The sequence below is a fragment of the Rhinolophus hipposideros genome (assembly GCF_964194185.1).
Source record: "Rhinolophus hipposideros genome assembly, chromosome: 19".
Lineage (NCBI taxonomy): Eukaryota > Metazoa > Chordata > Mammalia > Chiroptera > Rhinolophidae > Rhinolophus > Rhinolophus hipposideros.
Genome location: NC_138065.1, coordinates 49,894,073 through 49,919,262, shown reverse-complemented (window position 1 = coordinate 49,919,262; position 25,190 = coordinate 49,894,073). Strand labels below are relative to the sequence as shown.

General features: G+C 38.8%; 1 protein-coding gene and 1 long non-coding RNA gene across 2 annotated transcripts in view; one reads left to right on the top strand and one right to left on the bottom strand.

Moving 5' to 3' along the window:
* Nucleotides 1-2,721: 2,721 nt before the first annotated feature.
* On the bottom strand, nucleotides 2,722-25,173 carry LOC308487041. The gene is made up of 4 exons (XR_013991660.1): nucleotides 25,137-25,173; nucleotides 7,843-8,115; nucleotides 6,325-6,659; nucleotides 2,722-3,440 (listed from the first exon to the last, which is right to left on the bottom strand). It is a non-coding gene; the product is annotated as an uncharacterized lncRNA (long non-coding RNA).
* The window catches only part of GORAB (golgin, RAB6 interacting), a 28,030-nt gene continuing 27,982 nt past the window's right edge, over nucleotides 25,143-25,190 (top strand). Inside the window, exon 1 of the mRNA XM_081024741.1 lies at nucleotides 25,143-25,150. The gene's annotated coding sequence lies outside the window, so the exon portion shown is untranslated. The remainder of the gene's footprint in view (nucleotides 25,151-25,190) is intronic.

The window sequence follows — 25,190 nt, the reverse complement described above, 5'->3', positions numbered from 1 at the left end:
TCATTATCATGCAGCTGGGAAACTGAGGGCCCAGACGTACTGAATAACCCAAGGCCACACAGCTAGTGACGAACTGGTCAACTAGGACAGGAGCTCATCCTTCAGACGCTGGATCTACAACTTGTTCCCATGCCAACTAGCTATTGTATATTTAAAAGCTTCTACAAGCTGTATGCCCAGCAGTCTCTTTAGCCGTTTCATAGAATTATTAGAATATAACGAAGATGTGGTATGTCGCGTTCAAAAATAAAGGATTCTTACCAGATGGTATTTCCTACGTTAGGAATGGGAATTAACTTTGCATCTTTCCCAGGTTCTAGCATAGATATTATGTAAATAGCAATGAAATGAACTGAAATACTTCCAATTTAATAACCTCAAAATAACCTGAGATTGTGTACAACAGGGAAGCCATCTGGTAAGGTTACTTCCAAAAAGGCTATTATGCTTCAACACAATCAATGTACTCTTTGGGAATAAGCAATACCCCTCTGCAACATAGTCTTAGATCTAGTAAGAATTTAGAGGTTTAGAGACGGTTGGGAAAACAGTTTTGATTACATTTCCAAACTTCAGAACTCAACCAATAATTTCTAATTACTCTGCAACTTATTTGCCTTATTTCTCTGTTTCAGTAGGGGGAAAATCCTACTGAAACTGATCTTTCCTACATTAGGAAACTAAATAAATTTAAATTAAAAAGATGTACAGGGCCGCTCAGACATATGGTAATTCAATTCAACTGACATCTTAAAAATATTATCAGCATTTATGAACCAACTCATTATTTCAGTCAAGTTATAATTCAGTTTAAGGTTCGCATGTACATTTTCTAGTGATAGAAGTACCCCACTGACACAGGTGACATTGTTTCATTTGCTACCTAGTTTTAAGTAGAAGAACACATACCAGATATCTGAATTCATAAAATGTTTGGTCTTAAATTTTTACTTTTTCTATTTATACCTGCATTTTCTGAAATACCTTTGCTAACAAGTCCGTTTGCATCTTCTCCAGAGGATATTCTTCGTTCAGCACATAAAAATGACACCGTCTCTAATTTCAGAAGTGGCTGAATATGAATGGGCATATTTTGTGAAATTCAACTGTTCGACTGTGAAACCCTGCCAGTTCTGTCAGGAAGAAATATTGATCCAAATTGGCACACTTGATTTTGCCTCCAGCTCTGGAGCATAGCAATGCGAGCTATCTGCATTATCAGAAAGTTCCAGGACCAAATTCTACCAAGTGAAATAGTATTGTTGCTAAGGAAATAAGATACCTAAGAGAAATGGAGTTGAGCCTCAAATTTGGTTTCCCTCACCGTAGAAATTCCAGACAGTGTATTTCAACATACAGGGCCTTCATGGCCATCAAGGAAAGTTCTCACACAAGAAGTCTGGTGTGTCAAAATGTAGTCATCGGTGCACTTCGCTAACTCAGGACAGACAGCGATATTTTAATGTCTAATTCATAGCTTTCTGCATTTTCAAGTTTCGGAAAAATTTATTCCTATTTCACTCACAGAAAAGTTCTACAAGGAAAAACAAAAGGACTCTAGAGGATGAAAGAAGATATCCACACACTTTGGCCGGAGGAAACTGTAACAACAGGGTCTTGGCTAGCAATAGTCTCTAGTTCAGGGTGATAAGAGGAAAGGAGAAAAATAGCATCAACATGTGACCTGCATATTGTCCAAGGTGGTCTGAGAGCTGTATCAAGTCCAGAAAAGGCAGATCAAGTAACCGGATTTGCTCCAGTAGCTCAGTGAGAAGCCACGAAATGCTGCTCTTAGAAAGGTCAGGTATTGCTTCTGAGAGCTCTATGGAGTCATACTACAGACCACAGGCTCTGAAGTCACACAGATCTCGGTGTGAATTCTGGCTCTATAACTCGCTAGCTGATTGACTTTGCAAAAGTTACCTAATCTCTCTGAACCTCAGTTTCTTCATCTGTAAAGTGGAGGTAAGACTGACTACCTCAGTAGGCTGCTATAGGATTAGGCGGGCACATGAGTGTGAATGCTTAACAATGCCTGGCACACAGCAAGATGGAAAAATTGGCTGCTGCAAGTGATCAGAGATGAGACCAAAAGGTTTAAAAAAGGTTATGTAGACTAAACAGAGAAGCAGCGTGCTACGTTACAAGCGAGCGAGCATGACAAGTCCAGAAACCCAATTTAAATCTAGGTAAAATGATTATTAATAACCGTATAAACTAAATTCAGGGTTAGAATAAAGATTTCAAATAACTGGAGATGATTTGAAAAACTACATGAGTATGGGAATATAGATGTATTATCGTTAAACAATGGCAAAGTTTACCAACTAAAGAAGACAAAATGGTATTGTAACAGCTATATATGATGTCAGAGATAATAGATTGGGGGGTTATCACTTTGTGAGGGGTGTAAATGTCAAACTATTACATTGCTTTGTACACCTGAAACTAAAAAATAAAAAAAATACATTGAAGTATTTAAAACTAAAAAAAAAAAAAAAAAAAAAAAAAAAGAGTTGAAAGCACAGTAGTCCTCAATGTAGCACTTGCTACTGATCACTAATAGTGGCAAAATGCCCCTTAAGATTTCTTACACTGGCCAGATAAGTGGAAAATGACATAACCACATTCTCACTGTTCTCTGAGGTCCAGTGTTGCCCATCCTGTCCCCAAACCATTTGTTCAATAGTTTAAAAATTAGATGATAATTTTGAGGTGTATACATGAGCCAAATCCATATTTTTATTCACAAAGAGGCTAAAACCATGTCCTGGGCCCCCCAAATTTAGTTCACTTTAAACATTTGAGAAACATGCGATTTCCATTTATCAGGGCCAGCTGCTATAGGCTTGCCTATCTAGAGGAGGCTAATAGAACCTGAGAGGAACATAGTTTGAATGAAACATGTTCGATATTTTATATTTGTTAATATCTAGAAACAATAAAAGATTTTTCAAAAGCTGCCCCCCCAAAAAAATGTTCAACATAATCTTCTTGGCTGGTGAAGAACCTCAGAAAACAGAAAACGAATGGAGTGATCAGCCATCCCTATCTCCTCACCCATCTTGGTCTTCCCCTTTCACAGGCAGGGCATACAATAATTTCCAGAGAAACATGAGACTTTTCTTTATCAAAGAGGGGCAGAGGTTATAAAAAGGTTGAGAAACACCATTAGAAACCCACCAGCTGGAGAACTACTTAAACATATTCTCCCCAAGAGGCATGCTTCAGGAAGGAGATGAACTGAAGTCTTTAATCGCCTGTGGTACATGGGGCCCAAAAAATCAGATTATAAACATTGGAATCGTAACTCAACTGGTTCCACCAAAGATTTTACTGCAGTGACTGTGTCAGACTTTTGCTGTTATCAGTGCTCGTAGAAGGAAGAACTTTAAGTCAGAACAAGATCCCAGAATGAGTTCTTTACACCACTGCTAATCCTGTATTTAAAAAGGAAAATGGAAAAATAAATATTATTCTTATAATTGTCAGTTTTATGGGAATTTAATCCAGGTTACTCTTGTTTAAGTTACATTTATTGGGGTGACGTTGGTTAATAAAACTATGTGTTTCAAGTGTACAATTCTGTAATACATCACCTGCATATTGCACTGTGTGCTCACCACCCAAAGTCTAGTCTCCTTCCATCACCATATATTTGACCCCCCTTTACCCTGTTCATCCTCCCGTCATCCTTTTTCCCCTCTGGTAACCACCATACTGTTGTCTATGAGTTTGTTTGTTGCTTTCTCTTTTGTATCCCACATGAGGGAAATCCTATGATTCTTGTCCTTTTCCATCTGACTTACTTGGCTTAGCATATACTCTCAAGAGCTATTCAAGTCATTGCAGATGGCAGAATTTCAGCCTTTCTTGTGGCTGAGTAGTGTTCCATTGTATATATGTACTGTATCTTCTTTATCCAATCATCCATCGAAGGACACTTTGTTCCATGTCTTGGCTATTGTGAATAATGCTGTAATGATCCTAGAGGTATATATAGCTTTACGAATAAATTTTTCTGTTAGATACCCAAAAGAGGGATTGCTGGGTCATAAAGTAGCACTATTCTTAATTTTTTGGAGGAACCTCCACACTGTTTTCCATAGTGGCTGTACCAATTTACATTTCCACCAGCAGTGTATGAGGGTTTTTTTGTTTGTATTTTTTTCTCCACATCGTCTCCAACACTTGTTATTTCTTGTTTTACTGATAGTAGCCTTTCTAACAGGTGTGAGGTGGTATCTCATGGTGGTTTTGATTTGCATTTCCCTTATAGCTAGTGAAGTTGAGCATCTTTTCATATACCTGTTGGCCATTTGCATGTCTTCTTGGTAAAAGTGCATGTTCAAGTCTCCGCCCATTTTTTAATTGGATTGTTTGTTGTTGTTTACTGGTATGAGTTCTTTATCTATTTTGGACATTAGCCGCTTATAGGAGGTATTGTTTGTAAATATAGTCTCCCATTTGGTTGCCTTTTTGTTTTTTTGATGGTTTCTTTTGCTGTGCAGAAGCTTTTTAGGTTGATGCAATCCCATTCATTTATTTTTGCTTATACTGTCCTTGCCTTTGGGGTCAAGTTTACAAAAGCCTCTCTGACACCAAGATCCATAAGTTTAGTACCTGTTTCCCTCTACGTATTGTATTGCTTCCAGTCTTCTATTTAAGTCTTCAATGGATTGTGAATTAATTTTTTGTGTATGGTGTCAAATGGCAGTCTAGTTTCATTCTTTTGCATGTGGCTATTCAATTTTCCTATGTTACGCTTTTTAAAATGATCTTTCATTTAAATGATCTTTTCTTAAAATGACTTAAGTGATACTTGCATTGATAAACCCATTTTTTTTCTATAACACATAAAATATTCGATGCCATTGGGGACTGGCTACAGATTAAAGAAGACATCATGACATGGACCTCTACCATTAGCACCATTTTTGAATGGAGGGTTAATCTCAAAGGACCCACTATACTTAGCTTGGTGAAGAAAATAAAATAACGGCAGCATCTCCTAAGATTTTAGTCCAGACTCAATTATTTGCCTCAGGATAGTGAATTCAGAGAATCACTCCTGAGCTTAATTATAATTTCTAGATTTTTCTTTGGAACGTAATGAATCATTTCTGACATTTGAGTTTCCCATAATATAAAAGGGATCCAACAACTTGGAGAAGAGAGAAACAAATATTCTCTACATCGGTTTGCTCTCAATCAATATCACCTGGATAAAATTAAAGAGTTTTTTCCAGATTTTCATATTAGCTTCTAGATCACAGATATGACTAAGAATAATATTTCATTTCTCAATCGTTACGATGCCTTGATTTCAAGAGTGTAAGTTCTACTTAACATTTGAGTATCTGCCATACCCAAAACACTGATACTCACATAAATAAGGAATGATCTCTGTCCAAGGGGTAGTAATCACATATAATGTAAGTTAACCTCAAAAGGAAGTGGAGCTAGTCACCTGAGGTACAGTTTCATACTAACAGATACACAATTGTGCAAGTACGGAGGCAAATTTTGATTTTAATATACTTTTTTTTTTCCCTGGAAAAGGGGACCATAGTTTTCATCAGACCAAAAAATGGTGGTCAAGACCACTATTTTGCAGTTTGAACTGTAGACTCTATTTCTACATAGCATCAGATGTCTATCGTTTCTAAGCTCAGGGAGCTAATAGTTTATTATAATTAGACTTCAGAGAGAGAACAACTGATGGGATCCAAAATGACGTATAGTGATTTTAGCTTGAAAAACTGTTTTCCCTGTAGTAACTGATCCTAAATCTGCCATTCAGATGGATCTGGTTTATTATTTGGGAAAGGGAGAAGAAGAAAAGGGGAAAATCTCAGAAAAAATTAAAAGTAAAATAAATCTTAAAAAGCAATTAGAAATGTGAAAACGATCACCAAAATATAACTCTTAACATTAACATTGAAATGAACTGAAGTTCTAAACAAACTTAAAACTAACAGTAGTTTTAAAATTACTTTTTGCCAAAGCCAAACCTCTGAAAACACTAATTGGTCTATTTAGGGCTAAAATATATATTATAGATAGATAGATAGATAGATAGATAGATAGATAGATAGATAGATAGATAGATAGATATTGATTGATCACGAATATCACCTAAAATTCAAAGCCACAGAGTAGCCTTATTTTACTAGCAATTTTTGAACAGCAAAAGACGCCAAGTTCAGTTTGAAAATATCGTGAACAATCTGAAATAGTAAGAGCTAATATAACATAAAAGTCATCAAAGCAATCAATGGGAATTTAGCATAAAGGGAAGTTAATGAAGTAAAGGTTGCCTACCTATTTTCAAGCAAGCCAGAATCCACTGTTTGAAATATGAAGCATATCATTTGGGGCTCCTGGCCTTGGAAAGGAGGGTCTATCTTGTTGAATATCATAATCCTAGAGTAGACACTTGATAAATGAATGTTAAATGAATGGAGTCTGAAGATCCCAGAAACTTGACACTCTTGGGCCAGTTGGTATTAGCCCCCACTGCCATCATAAAACCTGTAGCACTTCCAAGTGTTAATGTCTGGGTTCCGAGGTGAATTCACAGGGAAGAGAGCTCTTAGAGATATTTAAAATGTAGGACTCTGGTTTTTTTTGGAGCTGAGTCACAAGGTGGCAGTGACCTGGTGAGCAAAGAGAAGAGGAGAGGAGGCTTTGTAAATGAATTATATACATCACATTCACTGAAACACCTAGACCAGCTTACACGTACAACCAGTATCTGATTGATAAAGCGGGTAGTAGTTTATTCAGTCTTATAAAGACTACAGTGGTTCTTGTCATATACAACCCAGTCAAGACTTCCGTGATTTAATAAGTGCCCGAAACATGGATTTTTCATATATATATATATATACATATATATATATATATGTATATATATATGTTTGTGTGTGTGTATGTGTGTGTGTGTGTGTGTGTGTGTGTGTGCTGGATAAGGTGCAGCATGCATAAATCAGAACCCAATACAAAATTCTACTCATAAATGACAGATTTTTCAACAGTCTGACCTTACCCTGCAGTTAATAAAAGCACTTTTGTGTTTGAAATATACCTATTCATGACATGCAACTCATTTTATCTCGTTTCCATATGGACGGAACTGGCAATGGGGGAAACAATGACAAATCTGTCTTCACCGAAAGTGCTCTACCAACCCTGCCTCCTTCCAATCCATCTCCTGCTCCCTTGCCCCCCAGCCAAGTGGCTCCAAGACCAGGCACTAGGATGCCGCTGGCGGTGTCTGCATCTTCTCGCTTCGGGCGAGTGTGTCTCGCAGTGGAAACAAAGATCTGGCAGCCGCAGCAGCCTGCGCTGTGCTCCCTCAGTCCCCAGGATTCATGACCCCGGCGTCGGGAGCGAGAGCCTTCCGTCCTTGTCTGGTCCCCTCCCCCAGCGGAGCAAGGCAGAGGCCTTCAGCTCGGCCTCCGTGGCTCCCCCCACTCGCAGGCTCTCACAAGCCCCCTTTGTTCCCGGCCTTCTGCCCCATCTCTATGCTGCCGCCGCCCACATGCTCCCTATCAAGGCCAGAGTCGTGCCAGCAAACTCTGGCACACATGAAAGTGCACTGAGTACTGGCCCTCCAGAAATACCTCTTCCCCCTCTGATTTCTGCAAATATTTTTAAATGTTAATGGGTTCCACTCACCCACAACCTAGAGGAAGGTAACAGAACAGGGCTGTGTGTGTCCAGCAAACGAGCAGCCAGGGGTTACTGCCTGGCGCCGGGGTTCTGTCCCACCCTCGGGCGCTGGCTGGGGTTCTCCCACCTTGGGCTGGGGCGGCCACCGTGCCAGCACAGACCTACCTAGTGACAGAGGTGAGATGAGAGGGTGACAGGGAAGTGCACCAAGCTGCAGAAACGAAGGGCTCTCTCTATCTCGCTCTGAAGTTTCTGGGAGCCAGAGATCCTTTGAGCACCTCCAAAATAAAACTTTGAAACGTTTTCTTTTTTTTCTCTTACTCATCCTCTTCCTCTTTTTTTTCCTATTAAAATTTTCTTTTTTCCTAGTTCAACACACAGGCACAGAACAATTTGATGCGTGCTGGTACGTTGGGTATCACGTCCCTTCTGAAGCACCTTAAGGATAGAAAATCCGTACATTAGCAGAAGCCTCGGTGCAAATTTTAGTAAAACGGAAACTTGGACCTTTTTTACGGAGGTGAGAAAGTGGCAGTATTTGGAGGGAGAAGAGTGGGCAGCACATTATCCCGGTGAGGAGACACTCACCTTACTTGCACTGACAGCTGTTTTCAGGCCCAGCTGGAGGCCTCTAAAAAGCCGGTTCTAAATTGAAAGCTACTCTTGCAGATTTTACGTCAGTCCTGATAAGCTCACTGGTCACCCTGGGAACAAACTGCTTAGATGTTATCACCTCCAGGCCCTTGTTTCTCCTTGGCTACAGCTCCCTGGATGCCTAGGAAGCTACAGGGCTGAGGGAGGCAGCCCCTGCCTGTTCAGGGGGCGGAACACCTGGCTCTCAGGTCTCCTGAGAGAGAGCTTCAGATAATCACGCTGTGATCCAAGGACTTCAGAATGTGCGGTTACACCATCAGCAGTCCTGCTTCCAGTGACGTTTTATCCTTTCTACCACTTTCTAGTGAGGAGCACTGGAGCATAAGGAGCACCCCAGGGAGAGCTGACAGCAGAGCAAACGCAGGATTACACAACCCAGACAACCCTGGAGAAGTAAAACCATTAACTGACGCATCCGCCTGGGCATTGAGAAAAGAAATCACACCTTCCCCAGACCCAACTCTTCACTGGAAAGCAAGAGTTTGTGCCCTCAGATTCTTTGAATTCTTTGTTCAAAGGTCTTCTCCCTTCCTTTTCCTACCAACCCTGGACTTATCGGCCCATCCTAACCAACTCCCTACATCGAAAGGGCAGATTTAAAGCAAACTTCAGATCCTCAATAAATCCCGACCTTCCCCCCCATCCCACCCCCAGACACTGCCAAAACTTTGTGAGGCGGAACTTATTACCACAGTAAACAGTATACTCAGCTCTTCGGTACCAACAAACTGCGTTGGTGATATTTAGGGAGCCAGCTCCTGACATTCCCTTATTTAATTATAACCTGAGATGGAATTAAGAGCTTTAGATTTTGAATTTTATGCCTAACACTGGAGAAAGTTGGACAGCGTTTCCAATTCTCTATCTTCTTTCTCTAAAAATTATCATTATTACTTAAGAAGTTCTGAGATAATTAAAAAAAACAAATTAAGAATTTCCATTACAAGTTAATTCTAAAATGAAATTAAAATAAGTTTAAGAAGCAAAACTTATCAGCTAAAAAAGATAAGCAGGGCCAATGTCTGCAACCTCCAAATAAATGATGACTAATTAAGGCAGTACGACCGAAATATTGCTAAATATTTTGGACTTTTCAGAAGTGAAACAATTCCTAGCATACAGAATTCTATTTCGGGCAGTCCCTGCAAGCATGACTCATCCTAGGTCCTACAGATAAGGCTCCAACCAAGGAACTAGCTGGGTATCAGGCAAGAGTGTAAGCAGACAGATAAAGCACCTATGGCACTTCACTCAATACATGACACAAATTCTTTTCAATTGGCAACCGGACAAAGCCGTTATGAATGCGCGATAAAAGATAGGTGTCCCTCCAAAACAACATGATGAGGCTCACTCAGGCCACTGACAACTTGGGAGGAGAGGTGTGCTGGGTCAAAGGGAGGTGTAGGATATCCACCGTCCTATCATATGTGCCTTCGTTAAGGGGGTGGGACTGGAAGTACAAACCCAGTGGAGATTTTAGGTACACCAGTGTTTCCTAGGCTGTCAGGAGACTGTACGAACCTGCAAAATTTTTGACTTTTCTTTAAAAGGGAAGGTTTGCAAGTTTGATGACCAGTGCTATACACTCTAAATTCTTAGTTAAACCAATGTAAAGAAGACAAGATTTCTTGTTCAAGAAGGCAGCTAAACATCACTGTTCATCTGTTCCACCTCTCAGAAATCAGAGAAAGCATTAAAAGTAAAAATAAATCCACAACAAGCCTGGAATGCTGGGAAGAACAGCATCAGTGTCCACAAACAGAAATAATTTTCTGGTAGATGAGATCAGATTGACTGCAAATTCCAAAAAAGCCACACACACACACACAACCTTAATTCCGTCAAAATGAAAGAAATACCCTGAAAATTTGAGTTTACCCAAGAGAACGCTGGATCAAACCTGTAACTCAGAGGCAGCAGGAGAGGGGAGGAATGGGCCCGGAGCAGGCAGGTAAGAAGGGAAGCAAACGACCACCAATCTCCATGCACAATCTCCATTCTCCCCGCCAAATCTCCATGCACAAAGCCACTTGCTTTGGGTTTCCCAAGCAGCAAGCCTAAGTACTGGTCTCCCATAAAAATGGGAGTTCTAACTCAGAATGACTAGCATGGACTGTGGGAGAAATAGGTGCCCCGAATTACCACAAAGCTGGGAGATCTCACAAAAAAAAAGGACCTGCTACACCCAAGCCTGTCCTGGAGAAGTCCTACCTCCTCTGCACACCCAGCTGAGCCAGGGTGCATGCACTCCACAAGGAACAAGTGTCATTACGCAGCCTGAGGACACACGTTCTAACAAGCAATGGGGACCAGCCTAGCCTGGGGTTCTCAACCTGCTCTGTGACACGGACCCCCATGGCTGTCTAGTGAAGCCTATGGACCCTTTCTGAAATGTATGATAAGGCACAGGATTGAAAATGATGCAAATTAGATGGAAATGAAACTATCAAAATATTTTTTAAAATTATAATATAAAAACACACTTGTTTCTTTAGTAACACAAAATGACAAGATCTAGCAGGTCTAACACTTTATATATATATATATGTATAGAAGTGAGATGGATCTATCTATTGATCTATTTTCCCATTTATCTCACCTTAAATTCCTTCTGGCCGAGGCAGGGATAGAGAGTACAAATTTATCATTTCTTGATATATGATTTCTATGATACATGATTAACTAAAGGCAACAGTATAATTTAGCCACATAACTATTTAAACTCCATTTTATTAATGGAATCGAAAGATTATCTAGCCCAGAAATGTCTTAACCTTAAAATGGTTTATAAATTGTTTGCTCTTCTGATTATCAGTGACAGCTTCACTGTATATCTCATTCACATGTTGAATCTTACGTCAACTCAGTTACCTAAAAGAAAAACTTTAAACTATTCACAAAGTGATTGGCTAACTACAATCATGAGTAGGCTTCATAGAGAAACAAATAAACAATACTTGAGGCAAAAGAGTCCACAGATTAAGAGCACAAACTCTTGTGTCAGAGGGCCTGGGTTATTCCCAATTACTAGGTGTGGCAATTTGGAGAAGTTACTTAAACCTTTCCTCAGTTTCCTCGTCTGCAAAATGGGAGGGATAATAAGGTTGTTGTGAGGATTCAATAAAATAACACACGAAAAACTCTTAGAATAGAAACTGTAGCAATGTTAGCTACAATTATATTCATAAAATACTTTCCTGGAAAAGATCTTTCCCAGAACCATATTAACATTCTATCATACAAATGATGATTGTTTTGAGGGCTCCAGCTCGAAGTCCACTCAGGGCAAAACAAAGATTCTTTATGAAAAATAAGTAACACAAATAAACACTTCAACTTTTTCTATTTCCCTTCATTTTGTCAAGCCACTTATCCAATAGCTACTAAAGTTTCTAACTAGTCATTGGCTCAAAATGTCCCATCTGATAAGGTGACTAAATCCTTTCAAAACTTTCCCAGGTGGTCTATACCCGAAGTAACAGTACTAGTCCATCTGACCCAGTTCAACCAATATTTTCTTCCCGATAAACTTAGACCTTTATAACTGATGGCTTCCAAGTTGCATGTTTAGCAAATGTAAAAGAACCCCACTTCAGGGGTTGGCGGGAGCAGGCTGGCACCAGCTGGTAAGAGGGGACTCTATGCTCTCTTCCTCCACATTTCATATTTACACCATGGGACTCAACAAATCCAACAAATCAAGGTGCTTGTTGGTTTTTTTTCTGGACAGCTTTCGTTAAACGTCACCAACAAATCATGCTTCTCGTCCAAAACAAACAACCTTGTGAAGTCCCAGAGTTAGAGTGCCCATGTTATCTTTTAAAAAGCAACTTATTTCGAGAGCAGGTATCAGAAGATCATCCTGATGCGATATACAAAAGAAATATGGTACTAAAAAAAAAACAACAGTGAGTTTCTAGCTGTAACATTCATATTTGTGAATCTAGCTGTCAATTCTGGTTTAAAAATTTGAGCATAAATCTTTTCAGATGCAACAGTAACTAATGTGGGAATGATGTGACTTGATGATTCCACCTACTCAATTAACTTGGAAATATTGATACTGACTGTGAGTACGCTTCGAAATTCAGTCTGTTTTATTCAAAACAGTTTAAAAACAGAATAACTTTATTTTGTTCTGGAAATTTTATAAAGGTATTTTGCCAAAAGCATTAAATATTTGATTCTACTTGTTAAGATTTGCAGGAACTGCTTTAAATTTATTATAAAAAATAACAGCAACAGCAACACATTTTCCCCTTTCATTAAGGCAGTGAAAAAAAAAGAACTTTAAGAGCTTTTCCATAAAAATGCTCTAAAATATTCCATTAAAATTAAAAGGCAACTGCCATTTCACACGTGGTCAGATTTAACTATTCAAAGTTATTTTAGGTCTATCAGTCCCCAAAGACCAAACTACCTGAGAGTCCAGCTGTGTTCAAAGATCTCCAGAACCCGGACTCCAGAGTTGGGTGGGGCTGATACAAAGGGTCGTTAGACCAGAGTAAGGAAGGATAATTCGGGGTTCAATATTAGCATCCCAATTCTCCCCGCCAAATCTTAATGGCAACAATCATTCTTTCTTAATGCAACAATCATCCTGCAATGGTCAAGGAGAAAACCACAATCGCGTGAGGAGCTTGGAACAAAAGCCCAATTCCAGTACTGATGGCATGTGAGCCCATGTCAGCAGTGGTGAACTGAAATGCTTAACAGCAAGCGATCTTTCAAGGTTGTGAGAAGGAACAGCATTTCAGTTACAATCTTAAGCTCTCGTGATTATAACAAGTATCTTTAAAATGCTACAGTAATATGCATAATATATGCCCTTAAGTACTATGCTCCTTCTGGTTCGGTTCTCCTTGCCTAGTTTTGTTTTATAGCAGTATTTCTGCATTTTTAACATGGTTCAAACATTAGTTGCCAAAGAGATATGTAGTTTTATGCATAAGTAACTTATTAATCTATTTCTTAGGGTGGTCCATTATACTTATGTTTAATTAGCCCTAGAATCAGATTGCTAAATACTTGCTTAAATGTCCCAAATATCAAGAAGAATACTCTATATTTTTTAGGAATTTATTATTGACTTTTGTACTAAAACTTTAACAATCTTTGCCAGTATCCTTGTTAGGGTCTCCCAGAACCCCCCAAACTGTGACATCATTTACGTTTACCTTAGTACCACATGCTGATGTCTTTGGAATTTCATTTTTTGATATAAAAAAGTCTTTTTTTAAAAAAAAAAAGTGAACTAATGACTTCAAGATAAAAAGAAAATGAAAACAAATGATACAGTAACTAAATTAAAGGTCGAAACATTTGCCAAGCAGTAGTAACATCTTACTTCCTGAACCAGCTTTAGAAATAGGTGGGAAATGGGTATTTTGTTTGGTTTGCTTGTTTGTTCAGAGGTAAGTGAAAGGTAGGACTTCAAGCCATTCATATTTGTGGTATAATTCTTACTCTTCCATTTACTCATTTGCTTGACCCTCAGTAAAGCATTCCAAGTGGCTTCTAGATTTCATCAGATTTCCTTGCAGGTCCATCAAAAAACAAGAAAACAAAAATAATAAACAATATTTTAACAATCTTATTTGTATAAATATGGCATAAACACTGAAAAAAGATAAAGCAGTGGCAACTGCCTTTCCTTGAAATATCCCCATGAAGAACGTCTCAGCCTCCGCTTTAGAAGGATTTCTTACTGTAAAGAATGTCTATAATGTTACACCAAGTGAAGGATTTCATCAACTTCACATACACACTCACTCACTGGCTTTTCTTCCACCTGAATGAAGGAAGGGACAATTTCCAATCGACTGGCCTATGCACTGACTGTGAGCTCAAGTCCATTTGCTGGAAAGCTGCCACACATTTATGAGAGCCTAAGGGACATTGGATAGCTGTCATCTTTCTCTCGCTCCTTCCCACCACCCCAAATACCCTGGCAAGATTGCTGCACCTGGACACCGGATTCCCTACAGAGCACCTTGTTACCAAAATTGTGGAAAACTTGGACCGAGTTCAGAGAAGAGCTACTAAAATGATTAAATGACTGAAGGGACCAATTTATAAGGAACTCAGAAATGTTTAGTTAAGTGGTAATTACCCTAAAAAAGGTGTAGTGGCTCTGGCATTACGTTTGAATTCCAAGCCATAATTGGCAAAGAGGCCTCCTTTCAGGCCTGTACATTCAGAAATATCCTGAGGAGGGGGCAGACCCTCACTCCTTCCTGTTTGTCCACTGCACACGCTGCTTGGGTGGTATTCACGCTCCAGCGTCATGACCTCTGCCAACAAACACAGGAGGCGACACTACCAAAGTAGAGAGCTCGGTTAAGAAGGCTGAAGGATGCTCAAAGGGGAATCTAAGCAATCCTGAGAAGCCTGAGTTCTGAGGGGCTCGCCCCTCCAACCCGGTTAAGCACCTACCCACACCCCACCACCAAGCTCTGCGTGATGGATGGTGCCATTTCCTAAGAGCTTCCGACTGAACCCAAATATGCAAGTCTGTCAAAGACACATTGCTGGAATGTTGATTCCTTTAAGAATGACAGTTCTGACTTGGCCAGAGAGGAAAACCTAAGAGTACCTGGAACAGTTCAGGAGGCTGAAAGAGATCATTCCTCATAGAAGCATTTCCAAAAACGTCTTCCAAGTGATGTTACTGTGTATTACACACATTAAAAAAGAAAAGAGCTAAAAACGGAACTAAATGAAGTTAAACCGTGTGTGTGTGATGTGCTTGTTTTTTAACAGCATCACCTCTCAGAACCATTAACGTGCTCACGTCCACTGTGTCTCACCAAGAGGGGCAGCGGGCACACTGTTTCCCAAATTCATGCTGAGCACGAACTGCTTTATTCCCTAAGCACAGGGTCTCTGTATCCACAGCCCCTTCCATAATGCGCGGTTACAATGCTGCACTCAGTCAATGGACGAGGGGATGTGAGACCCAGCGGAGGCTAGAACACAGATCTCAAATCCCAACGCCCTCCTCTCACCACAACCGTGCTGTTCTAGTTTCTCTTCTCCTACACAGTTACGGTCTCTTTGTCCCGTATAAATGAAACGAGATGTGTTAACTAGAAGCTGCTGACGCTCCAGTTTGAGGGCCTTCCACTTGCTAGAGGCTTCCAGATCCCTGAACATGTGTATTTATAGCGTTGTGTTCCTTCTTCTTAAGGAATCCCCACAACACGGTACAGCCTTCACGTCCTGCAAAATCTGCTGATTTTCACCATGTAAACTGAAAATGAGTCAATGGCTTTTCATCAAATTTAGAAGCTGTCATTGAGAAAGCCGAACTTAAATTATCGACGATGTGCAGATTAAAATTCACCCTGGATTACACTGAGGTCACTTTTACGAGACAGGTATTCATCGTCCTGGGAGCTAAAATGTAGATCCCAACAAGAACTAAATCTATGCTCTTCATAATTATGTTAGCTTCAACCATCTCACTTCTTAGAGTTCCTCTTAAGACATTTATCACCTCTACTCTTCTGTTGTTTGAAAAAACTAAGCACCCTCCCCAAGAGTCTGCCTTCCACTCTCCCCACCCGCCGCCCCAATATTTTAAGAGAACGCATGGCCACACGGTAATCATCACATTGTAAATATTACCACAGTTGGAATTCCTTCTGAAGACCATCTGAAGCCTCTGCATGAATTTTTTCCATGAGCAGGGACTCACATCTTTAAACTGGAATCTACAGCACTGCGATTTGGCATTCCACTTCAATTCTTTCAAAGCATCATTTATATTGATCTTGTCTTTTGGAATTTCCTGTGGGCTGCCTAAGATAAAATAATTTCCAGCCGAATCTTCATCGTGTCTGCTCTCTAGTTTGACATGATGCCTTCAAAATCAAATCTTATTTAATCCAAAACAAAAACACTTTATTACAGAATATTAAATCAATAACATTAACAGGCTGACCTTGGTAATTCATTTTTACCATGATTGATAAGCCAATGTTTAAGCTTTGACTGCAGATACTCAAAGCTTTGCAAATTTCTTCCAGACTATTCATAACTTAACAAGATATTCTAACTGCCACACACAGAAATCACTATCCAAGCACTTAGTGCCTTAGATCAAATCAATGCTTTACTCTCTCATTTTTCAAGTAAACTTACAGCCAAAATTACAAAAGTAGGAGTGAGCGTAAAGGCCAAACATTTTGCCTTCCCCTGTTTCCTTCCCATCACCTTCCTGAATTGGGGACTGTGAAAATATGCTGAACCCAAAATAGCAGCTGTACGCTGCCAGGTCAGCCTCAGTCATTTCCAAGCCCAAGGGGAACTGACAGAAACCCCCTTTACAAGTCTAGTGTTTGTAAATATCCAATGAAATGACTTCATTCGGTCAATTATTTCTGGAGAAAGCTGGCAGAATAACGTAGTAATTAAACTGAGGACTGATGGAAACTGTTAAACAGGAGAGCTATTTTGCTCAGCAGTGCTAGTTAATGCTTTTAATTCATTTTCATTTTTAAAAAATGCTTGAAATACTAGTGCAATTAAAAGTAACTGCCTCTTCACCGAGAAACATATTTAAAATATTCCAGTGAAGATAGCGCATGGCAAAGGAAGGAGAAACTCAAGTTGTCCCGTATCTTCTTAGAGTCAGTTGATTTCTTATTTTAAGTATGATAAATTCTGAAAACAAAACACAACTGTGTTCAAATGTCAGTAGAAAAGACATCACAAAGCCAGAACCTGATATAGTCAAGACTCAAGTACCTGTACGCCAGGTACTCACGCCACAGTGAATGCACATATTTTTCTGCCTGCAGCATATTTTTGCCCTGTCCAGTCTCCATGTGGCTCCTCCAATTGGCTAACAGCATACCCTGATTCCCATTCATTCATTCATTCATTCATTCAACAAACTGAGCTACCATCTCAGGCACTGTTCTAGTTACCTATAATGCAGCCATAAAGAAAAATACTTTGCCCACATACCGCTTCTTAGATGCCTAATGGTTATGCACTTGGAGAGAGACAAAAGTTCTAATACAAAGTAACAAATTGGAATCCAAAAGCCCATGGGAAAATCTCTGAATACTTCCCAAAGGAAAATGCAAGTTGTTAAATTACTTACAGCATTTCATCTTTCAAAGATTCTTGCATACAAATAAGTATCATCTTTCCTACTACCTGATGCCATGGATACAAAAGTTAAACAAAAAAGAAAACTTTTAGGCCATCTGTAACAGTCTAAAGAATGAAGTAAGAGAAGTTGGCAAAAGCCAAGAAATTAGGGAAACCAACCTAGAAAATTCCAAGGCAGAGTGCAATTAGGAGGCTTAGAGACTAAAAGCAGCTTCCAGTACACGTCACAAATACTTCTCAGAAAACATGATATTGCACCATAAAAATATGCCTCTAGATAAGTAAGCATCCTCTTTTGAAAATGTAAACTACATGGGATGTGAGGTTCAGGACTCAGTCATTCACTCTGCTCATACGAACTATATAAGATTTAATGAAATGTGTGCCACAATTCTTTGTAAACTGGGGAATACTATAAAATCAGAATGGCAGGGTAGGATCAGCTTCCCTACCTGTAAAATGGGATCAGCTTCCCTACCTGTAAAATGGGAATTGTTGAAACAACTCCATGAAGTTGTTGAAAAGCTTGGCACTTAAAACAGTACTGGGACTTGCACTTTTGACCAAAACGGAGTAAAAAGGGCTGAACTTATTCTTGCTCTTAAAACAACCTAAACCAAAGAGAATATATGAAACAATAATTTTCAAGACACAGGATATCAGGTAATGAGGGCCAGTGATCCCTGAGCAAGGCTTAGGACTGTCCCAATTTATTGCCTTGAGAGAGTTCCCAAGCCACAGTATCGGAGCGGGGAGAGGAGAGAGTCCAGGCAAAGCCTGCAGGACTCCCTAAGTTGAGGAGATGGAGCTCAGTGTAAGAGGAGAACAAGAAGTTGAAAATCTGAAGACATAGTACCAGAAAAGAGAGAGCTGCACAGAAAAAACCCACGGAGGGCAGCAAAGGGTCCCCTGAAGTGTTAGCAGAGGAGTGACCAGCACATGCATGTGGGCAAACTACATGAAGCCAGGGGATAAACTATGTAAAGGCCTCAGAGAGAACAGTCCACGGCACTCACACAGAACCAGGAATCGAGGCGACTGCCAACAGTCAGACTGGAAAACCTCTCAATCCAGAGCATTCAAAAGATTCTTACCTCAGTACCAGAAAATAATTAGTCTTGATTTAACATTTCTCTGGTAATGTCTAACAAATTTTACAAGCAATTCTCAAAAAGATAAAACTATATACAAGTAACTTAACTGCATCTCAGAACAAAGCTCAAAAATATTTATAGGAAAAGAAAACCAGTTAGCACCCAATAAGGTAAAATTCAGAATGTCTTGAATCAAATCAAAGATTACTAGGCATGCAAAACAGCATGAAAAACTGAATCATGAGGAAAACAAATAATCAATTGAAACTGACCCAGACCTAACACAATGTTAGAATAATCAGACAATGCCATTAATATTTATTACTGTACTTCATATGTTTAAAAGTTAAGGAGAAACATCAAAGATATAAAAAAAGACCCAAACTGAATAGCTATACATAAAAACTACAATGTTTGTGATTAAAAAAAAAAAACTGGATGGGATTAGTTGAAGATTAGACATTAGAGAAGAAAATATTAGTGATTGAGGACAAATAAAAATTATACCAAATGAAGCAAAACAAGAATAAAAAGATGTTAAAAAATGAAAAGAGCATCAGTGAACTATAGGAAAACTTCAAGTGGCTAACAAATGTGTAATGGAAACCCCAAAAGGAGAGACTGGGATAGACAGAAAACATATCTGAAGACATAATGGCTATAAAATTTTCAAATTTGATGAAAACTATAAACATACCCATCCACAAACCTCAGGTAAACTCAAACACAAGATTTATGAGGAAAATTACACCATGGCACATCATATTCAAATTTTTTAAAAATAGTGATAAAGTAAAAATCTTAAAAGCAGACAGAGGAAAAAAAGATACATTATTTATGAAGAAACAAAGATGAGGATGACAGCTCTCATCAGAAACCATGCTAACTAGGAGACACAGAGCAGCACCTGTAAAGTACTGAAAGAAAAAAAAGTCAAATTAGAATTTTAGACTCAGTGAAATATGTTTCAAAAACAAAGACAAAATGAAGAGTTTTTCATACACAAAAAAAGCTGAAAGAATCTCATCCACAGTAGACCCGTACAATAAGAAATGTTAAAAGAAGTCCTGCAGGAAGAAGGAAACGCAGATCTACACAAAGGAACAAAAAGCGCAGAAAATTGTATCTATATGAATAAATATATAAGACTTTCTTATTTAACTCTTTTTAAAAGGTAACTATTTAAACAACAATAGCAATGAATTTTGAGGTTAATAACATGTAGCAATGAAATATATTTTAAAAAACACACCATAAAGGCTAGGAGGGAAGAAGTACAAAAACGTATTTGTTAGTTTCTTATACTATGCATGAACTGGTATAACATTACCAGAAAGTTGATTGTGAGAAGTTAAAAATGTTTACTATGCTGTTAAATAAACTATTAAAATAAAACAAAGAGTATAGCCAGTAAATTATCAAAGGGAACAAACAACAGATGAGACAAAAGAGAAAATAAAGACTGAAATATTTTGGTTTAAAGGTTTAAAGCTTAGCTTAGAGGTTTGAGACCTAAACATAATAATTACATTAAATATAAATGTTACAAACATACCAGTTAAAAGACAGAGATTGTTAGATTAGCTGGAAAAGCAAGACTGACTATATGCTGCCTAAAAGAAAGATACAAGTAAGTGAAAAGTTTTAAAAAAGGAAAAAGATACACCATGCTAACATTAACCAAAAGAAAGTTAAAGTGATGGCTTAATATGAAAGTAAGTAGACTTCAGGCTAACAGGCAAAGGGAGGGCAAATTTTTAATAATAAGTGGGTCAAATAATCAAGAAGACATTCAACCTTAAATATTTATGAACCTAATAACAGAGCTTCAACACACACAATGCAAAACTGACAGAACTGCAAGCAGAAATGGAAAAATCCACAAACACAGCAGATTTCAATTCTCATCTCTCAATAAATAATAGAATAAGTAGAAAACCTGTAAGCATGTGGGGGATTTAAAAACACAATCAACCAAAATAGACCTCACTGGCATTAATACAACACTCCATTCAACAGCAGAACATATGTTCATTTCATTTTTACACCGAACATTTTCCAAGAATCTACATTCTGGGCCATAAAACAAGTCTCAATAGATAAAAAAAGAAAAAACAATTCAAATTATACAAACTAACTCTGACCACAACAGAATTAAATTAGGAATCAATAAAAGAGGTCTCCAGAAATCTTTAAATACTTAAAACCAAACACGCATATGAGTCCAGAAGAAATCAGATATGAGCTTTCAGTTGTCCTCTCCAAGTGTAGTTGTATGAATGGCACTTCATTCTCCCAGCGACGATATGTGACGACACGTGAGGTATTGCCAACCAGGAAGTTCATCTAAACCTTGTTGTCTAGGGTTATTATTGGGAATCAGTCAGGCTACATGCTGCAGCCACATGACAGACTTCAGCTACCCAGTCTGCAGTCCCTCCAGAGATCAAACTGATAGAGGGTGGCCCAGGAATCCAGCTAAACAAAAACAGGCATTCACCATAAATTACATTGTTAGCACAAACTATCTGATGAACACAAGGGCCCTAGATATACAAAGACAATCTTATTATGCGGATATTCTAAGGGCTTAGAGGTTTTCTCCCAGGAGCCATTTCTTTGGAATGTGCAGGGTTTCAGCACCACAAACCCTCTGAGTTAACCCTTTACTGCACAAGAAAATATTATAAACAACTTTGCCAATTAATACATTCAACAACTTAGATGAAACAAATATCTTGAAAGAAAAACTACCAAAAGTCACTCAAGAAGAAATAATCCAAACAGTTCTATATTTATCAAAGGAATTCAATTTGTTGTTAAAATTTCCCATAAAGAAAATGCCAGATGGTTTCACCGATAAATTCTACCAAGTATATAAGGAACAATTAATATCAATGCTACACATCTTTCAGAAAAGTGAAGAAACTATTTCTCATTTGTTGAGACCAGTTTTACCCTGATCCCAAAACGAGGTAGACATTACACCAAACAAAATTATAGACCAATAACCTTCATGAGTATATGCAAAAATTCTAAATAAAATTGTAGCCAATCAAATCCAACAATACATAAAAAGCGTAATATATTATGTCTAAGTAGCTTTTATCCCAGGAATCCAAGATTGGTGTAATACTGGCCAACTGATCAATGCAATTCTAAAAAAGAAAAATCATATTATCGTCTCAATAGACCCAGAAAAAGCATGCAAGAAAATCCCTAATCTATTCCTGATAAAAGTTCTCAGCAAACTAAAAATACAAAGGAATTTCATCAAACTGATAAAGGTCATATGCAAAAAAACACTAAAGCTAACATCATATTTAATGGTGAAAGACTATGCCTTTCCCCTAAGATCAGAACAAGAGAGGGTATCCAATCTCACTTCTTCTATTCAGCATTATACTGGCGGGTCTAGCCAGTGCAATAAGGCAAAAAAAAAAAAAAAAAAAAAAAAAAAAAAAAAAAAAAAAAAGAAAGAAAGAAAAAAGACATACAGATTGGAAAGAAATAAAACTGTCATTTGCAGACAGCATGATCACCCACTGTAAATCCAATGGGATCTTAGAAAACAATGCCATAACTGTTTATCACAGTTGATCAACAAATATAAATCAATTTTATTTCTATGTGACAGACGCAAAAATATTGAAAACTGAATAAAAATGCCATATACAATAGCATCGTGCTATTAACTACTGAGGGCTAAATCTGATGAAAGACCTACATACTGAAAACTACAGAATACTGCTGAAATACTATTTTAAGGCCTTATAGAAAAACAAAACGGCATCTTGATTCTCCTCAACCCATTTTTAATGTTTTTCATTTACTAGCCAATGAGTTCATGGGTACAACCAGCTATAATAAATGTGGTTAATGTTATTACCATCATAGAAATTCATACTAGAAAGGACTCTCAGAATACATGAAATGTGGAAATGTTTCAACTCAATACTTAGAAAGGTTTCAATATTTGAGTGCTCAGTAGGCATCAAACATCCTGTTATACACTGGGTGAAGAAAAGCCACATCCCTTAATCTTGTGATGCTATTACCTAATAGAGGGAAATAGAAAATAAACAAGTAAACAAACACACACAAATAATTTAGTTGTAATTGGTGCTATGAAAATAATAAAGAACACAGAAATGGGAGCAGGGGGCAGAGAGGAATGCTATTTGGATGGGGTGGTCATTGAAAGTCTAAGTGGACATTCAGGTCAAAACCTGAAGGAGAAAGAATCAGCCCGACAAGGGTAAGATGACCGTAGTCAAATTCAACAGCATTTGGGAAAGTCCTGGGGAGGGCTGCAGAGCACTGGGGGAGAGAGACTGACATGCTCTGAAACCCCAGAGCAAGCCAATTTGGCTGGAGTTAAAGGGAAAGCGAGCCTCGTGGCCACAGAAGAGAGGCAGGCCAGAGGTCAGATCATGCAGGCTCCTATAGGAACAGGGGTTTTATTCAAAGTGCAACAGGAAGCCATTTCGCAGTTTTAAGCAGGCTACAGACATTAGAGTTTTATGTTTTAAAAGACTACTCTAGCTGCTATGGTGAAGAATCAACTGGCGGCAATACAATAGTGTAAGATGTCACAGACAGTTCCTTTTGCCACAAACATAAAAATGCTGAATACATGTTTTTATTTCAAAGAAAAAATACGTCACGGAACTTAAGAGAATACAAAACGTTGTAGAAAGCAAACCCAAGGGGGCCTCTACCTGAATATAAGTACTGGGAGTTGGAATTCCTATACATTTGAAGACAAGATCACCGAAATAAAGTTCAGAGCCTGGAAAGGATGGCACATGTGATAACGAAGGATTAGGAAATAAAGTCTATTGCTCTGGAAAAAGCAGTTAAGGAAGGCTGCCATCTGAGTAACATTATATATATATATTTAACAGGCACCTACAAGAAACCAGTATCTGAGGCCTGTATCACACATATATGGGGGTGACGTCCAAATTTCTATCACAAGTTGAAAAAATTACCTTAAATCTGGTTTTAAGGAACTGAAACTTCTAGAAGCCCAGAAAAATCAATCTGTGGAGACAGTCTCTCAACCCAAGGTACGGCGGACTCTCACAGAACAAAGAACTTTGAAGATAAGCTCCCAATAAAATATTACACATCATTTGAAGAAACCAGTCGCCATGAGGGAGAGCCACCAGGGAAAAATAAAAAAACAAAGATTTAGAACCTTGCAAACTGGAAATTACCATTTTATACAAACGTTCTTTTTTATAATCTCACTCGTGCTCTGGTGCTCCTTCAGGACTAACACAAAACCTTTTAAAATACCGTAACATCCATCTCTATTAAGATTATTGATAATTCTTGACATTCACCCAGGGAGTGGAAAAAAAAAAGCGTGCGTATAAAATTTAACATGGGGTGTACAACGTGGTGGTTCACGTTTATTAGATGGAACTAAATGGCTGGCATTTACAAACGGAACACTGAAGGAACTAGCAGACGTCCACTGATCCTCATCTGCTATTTCGGAGTAATCTGTATCTTTAACGCATTTGGTCTATGTTCAAAAAATTGGATGAATCCGTCTCCTCCAATCCTTTTGGATGATGGCATTTTAACTTTTACATGTTAGGGAACATAAGCCCACATTTAAAATGAAGCATTTGTAAAAAATAAATAAATAAATAAAATAAAATAAAAAAATAAAATAAAAATAAAAATAAAATAATAAAATAAAATTAAATAAATAAAAAATAAAATAAAATGAAGCATTTGTGCACACCGACATTCCAGACACCACTTTTAAGTCTGAAAGCGCAAAGGTCACAAGGGGAATTCCAAACATCCTCCCCGGTCTGGTCCCCTCTTTACACCCGAAATCCGCCTTTCAGCTCTTTGGTGTGGTTCTTTGACGTCCAGTGCACTCCTGTATTTCCACTCCTGTAACAATATGGAGACACTGACGTCGAAGGCCACACCTGGGATGTTAAGGCCCAACACACGTTTTCTGAAGTGCCCAATAGGGAGAAGAGAAATATGGGGGGGAAAATAAAACGGAACAACTGGTCTCTCTGCAATCACCCTGACCTACGTGGTCTTGGACAACGCTTGCATGTTTTCATTTTCGAAATCGTATTACAAGTGAGACAGTGGGAAGCCCAGAAGGTTACGTGTTCAAGGTGGAACCACACCCGGGGGAAAACATCAGGCCTCCAGGCGGGAGAAGCCCAAGGAGGGTTTGCCCACCTCCCAGGGCCGACCTTTTCCATTCATTGCCTTCCTGAACCATGAAAACACGAGGCCCTTTTCGAGGAGAACGGTTTAGACATCCCCTGGAGAAACGTTTTGGATTGGCCAGAATCACCTACAAAACATCATGGACACAACCCACCAGGAACACCAATCGGGGAGACGCTGCGGCCTGGGGCGGCCGAGAAACCCTGGTCCACGTGTCAGTTCCCTCCCCATGCATCACACCCCAGTCCTTCAACATGTTTCTTTTTCCTAATGAAACACCCAGAGCTGGACATTGTCTTGAGTCCACCTGCAGGACAACTCAACTCCAGCGCAGTTTTGCAAAGAACCTGCACGAGCCAGAGTACACACCTCGGGACCACCAGGTACAGGGCTCCGCCCCGGAGGAGGTGGGAGGACCCCCAA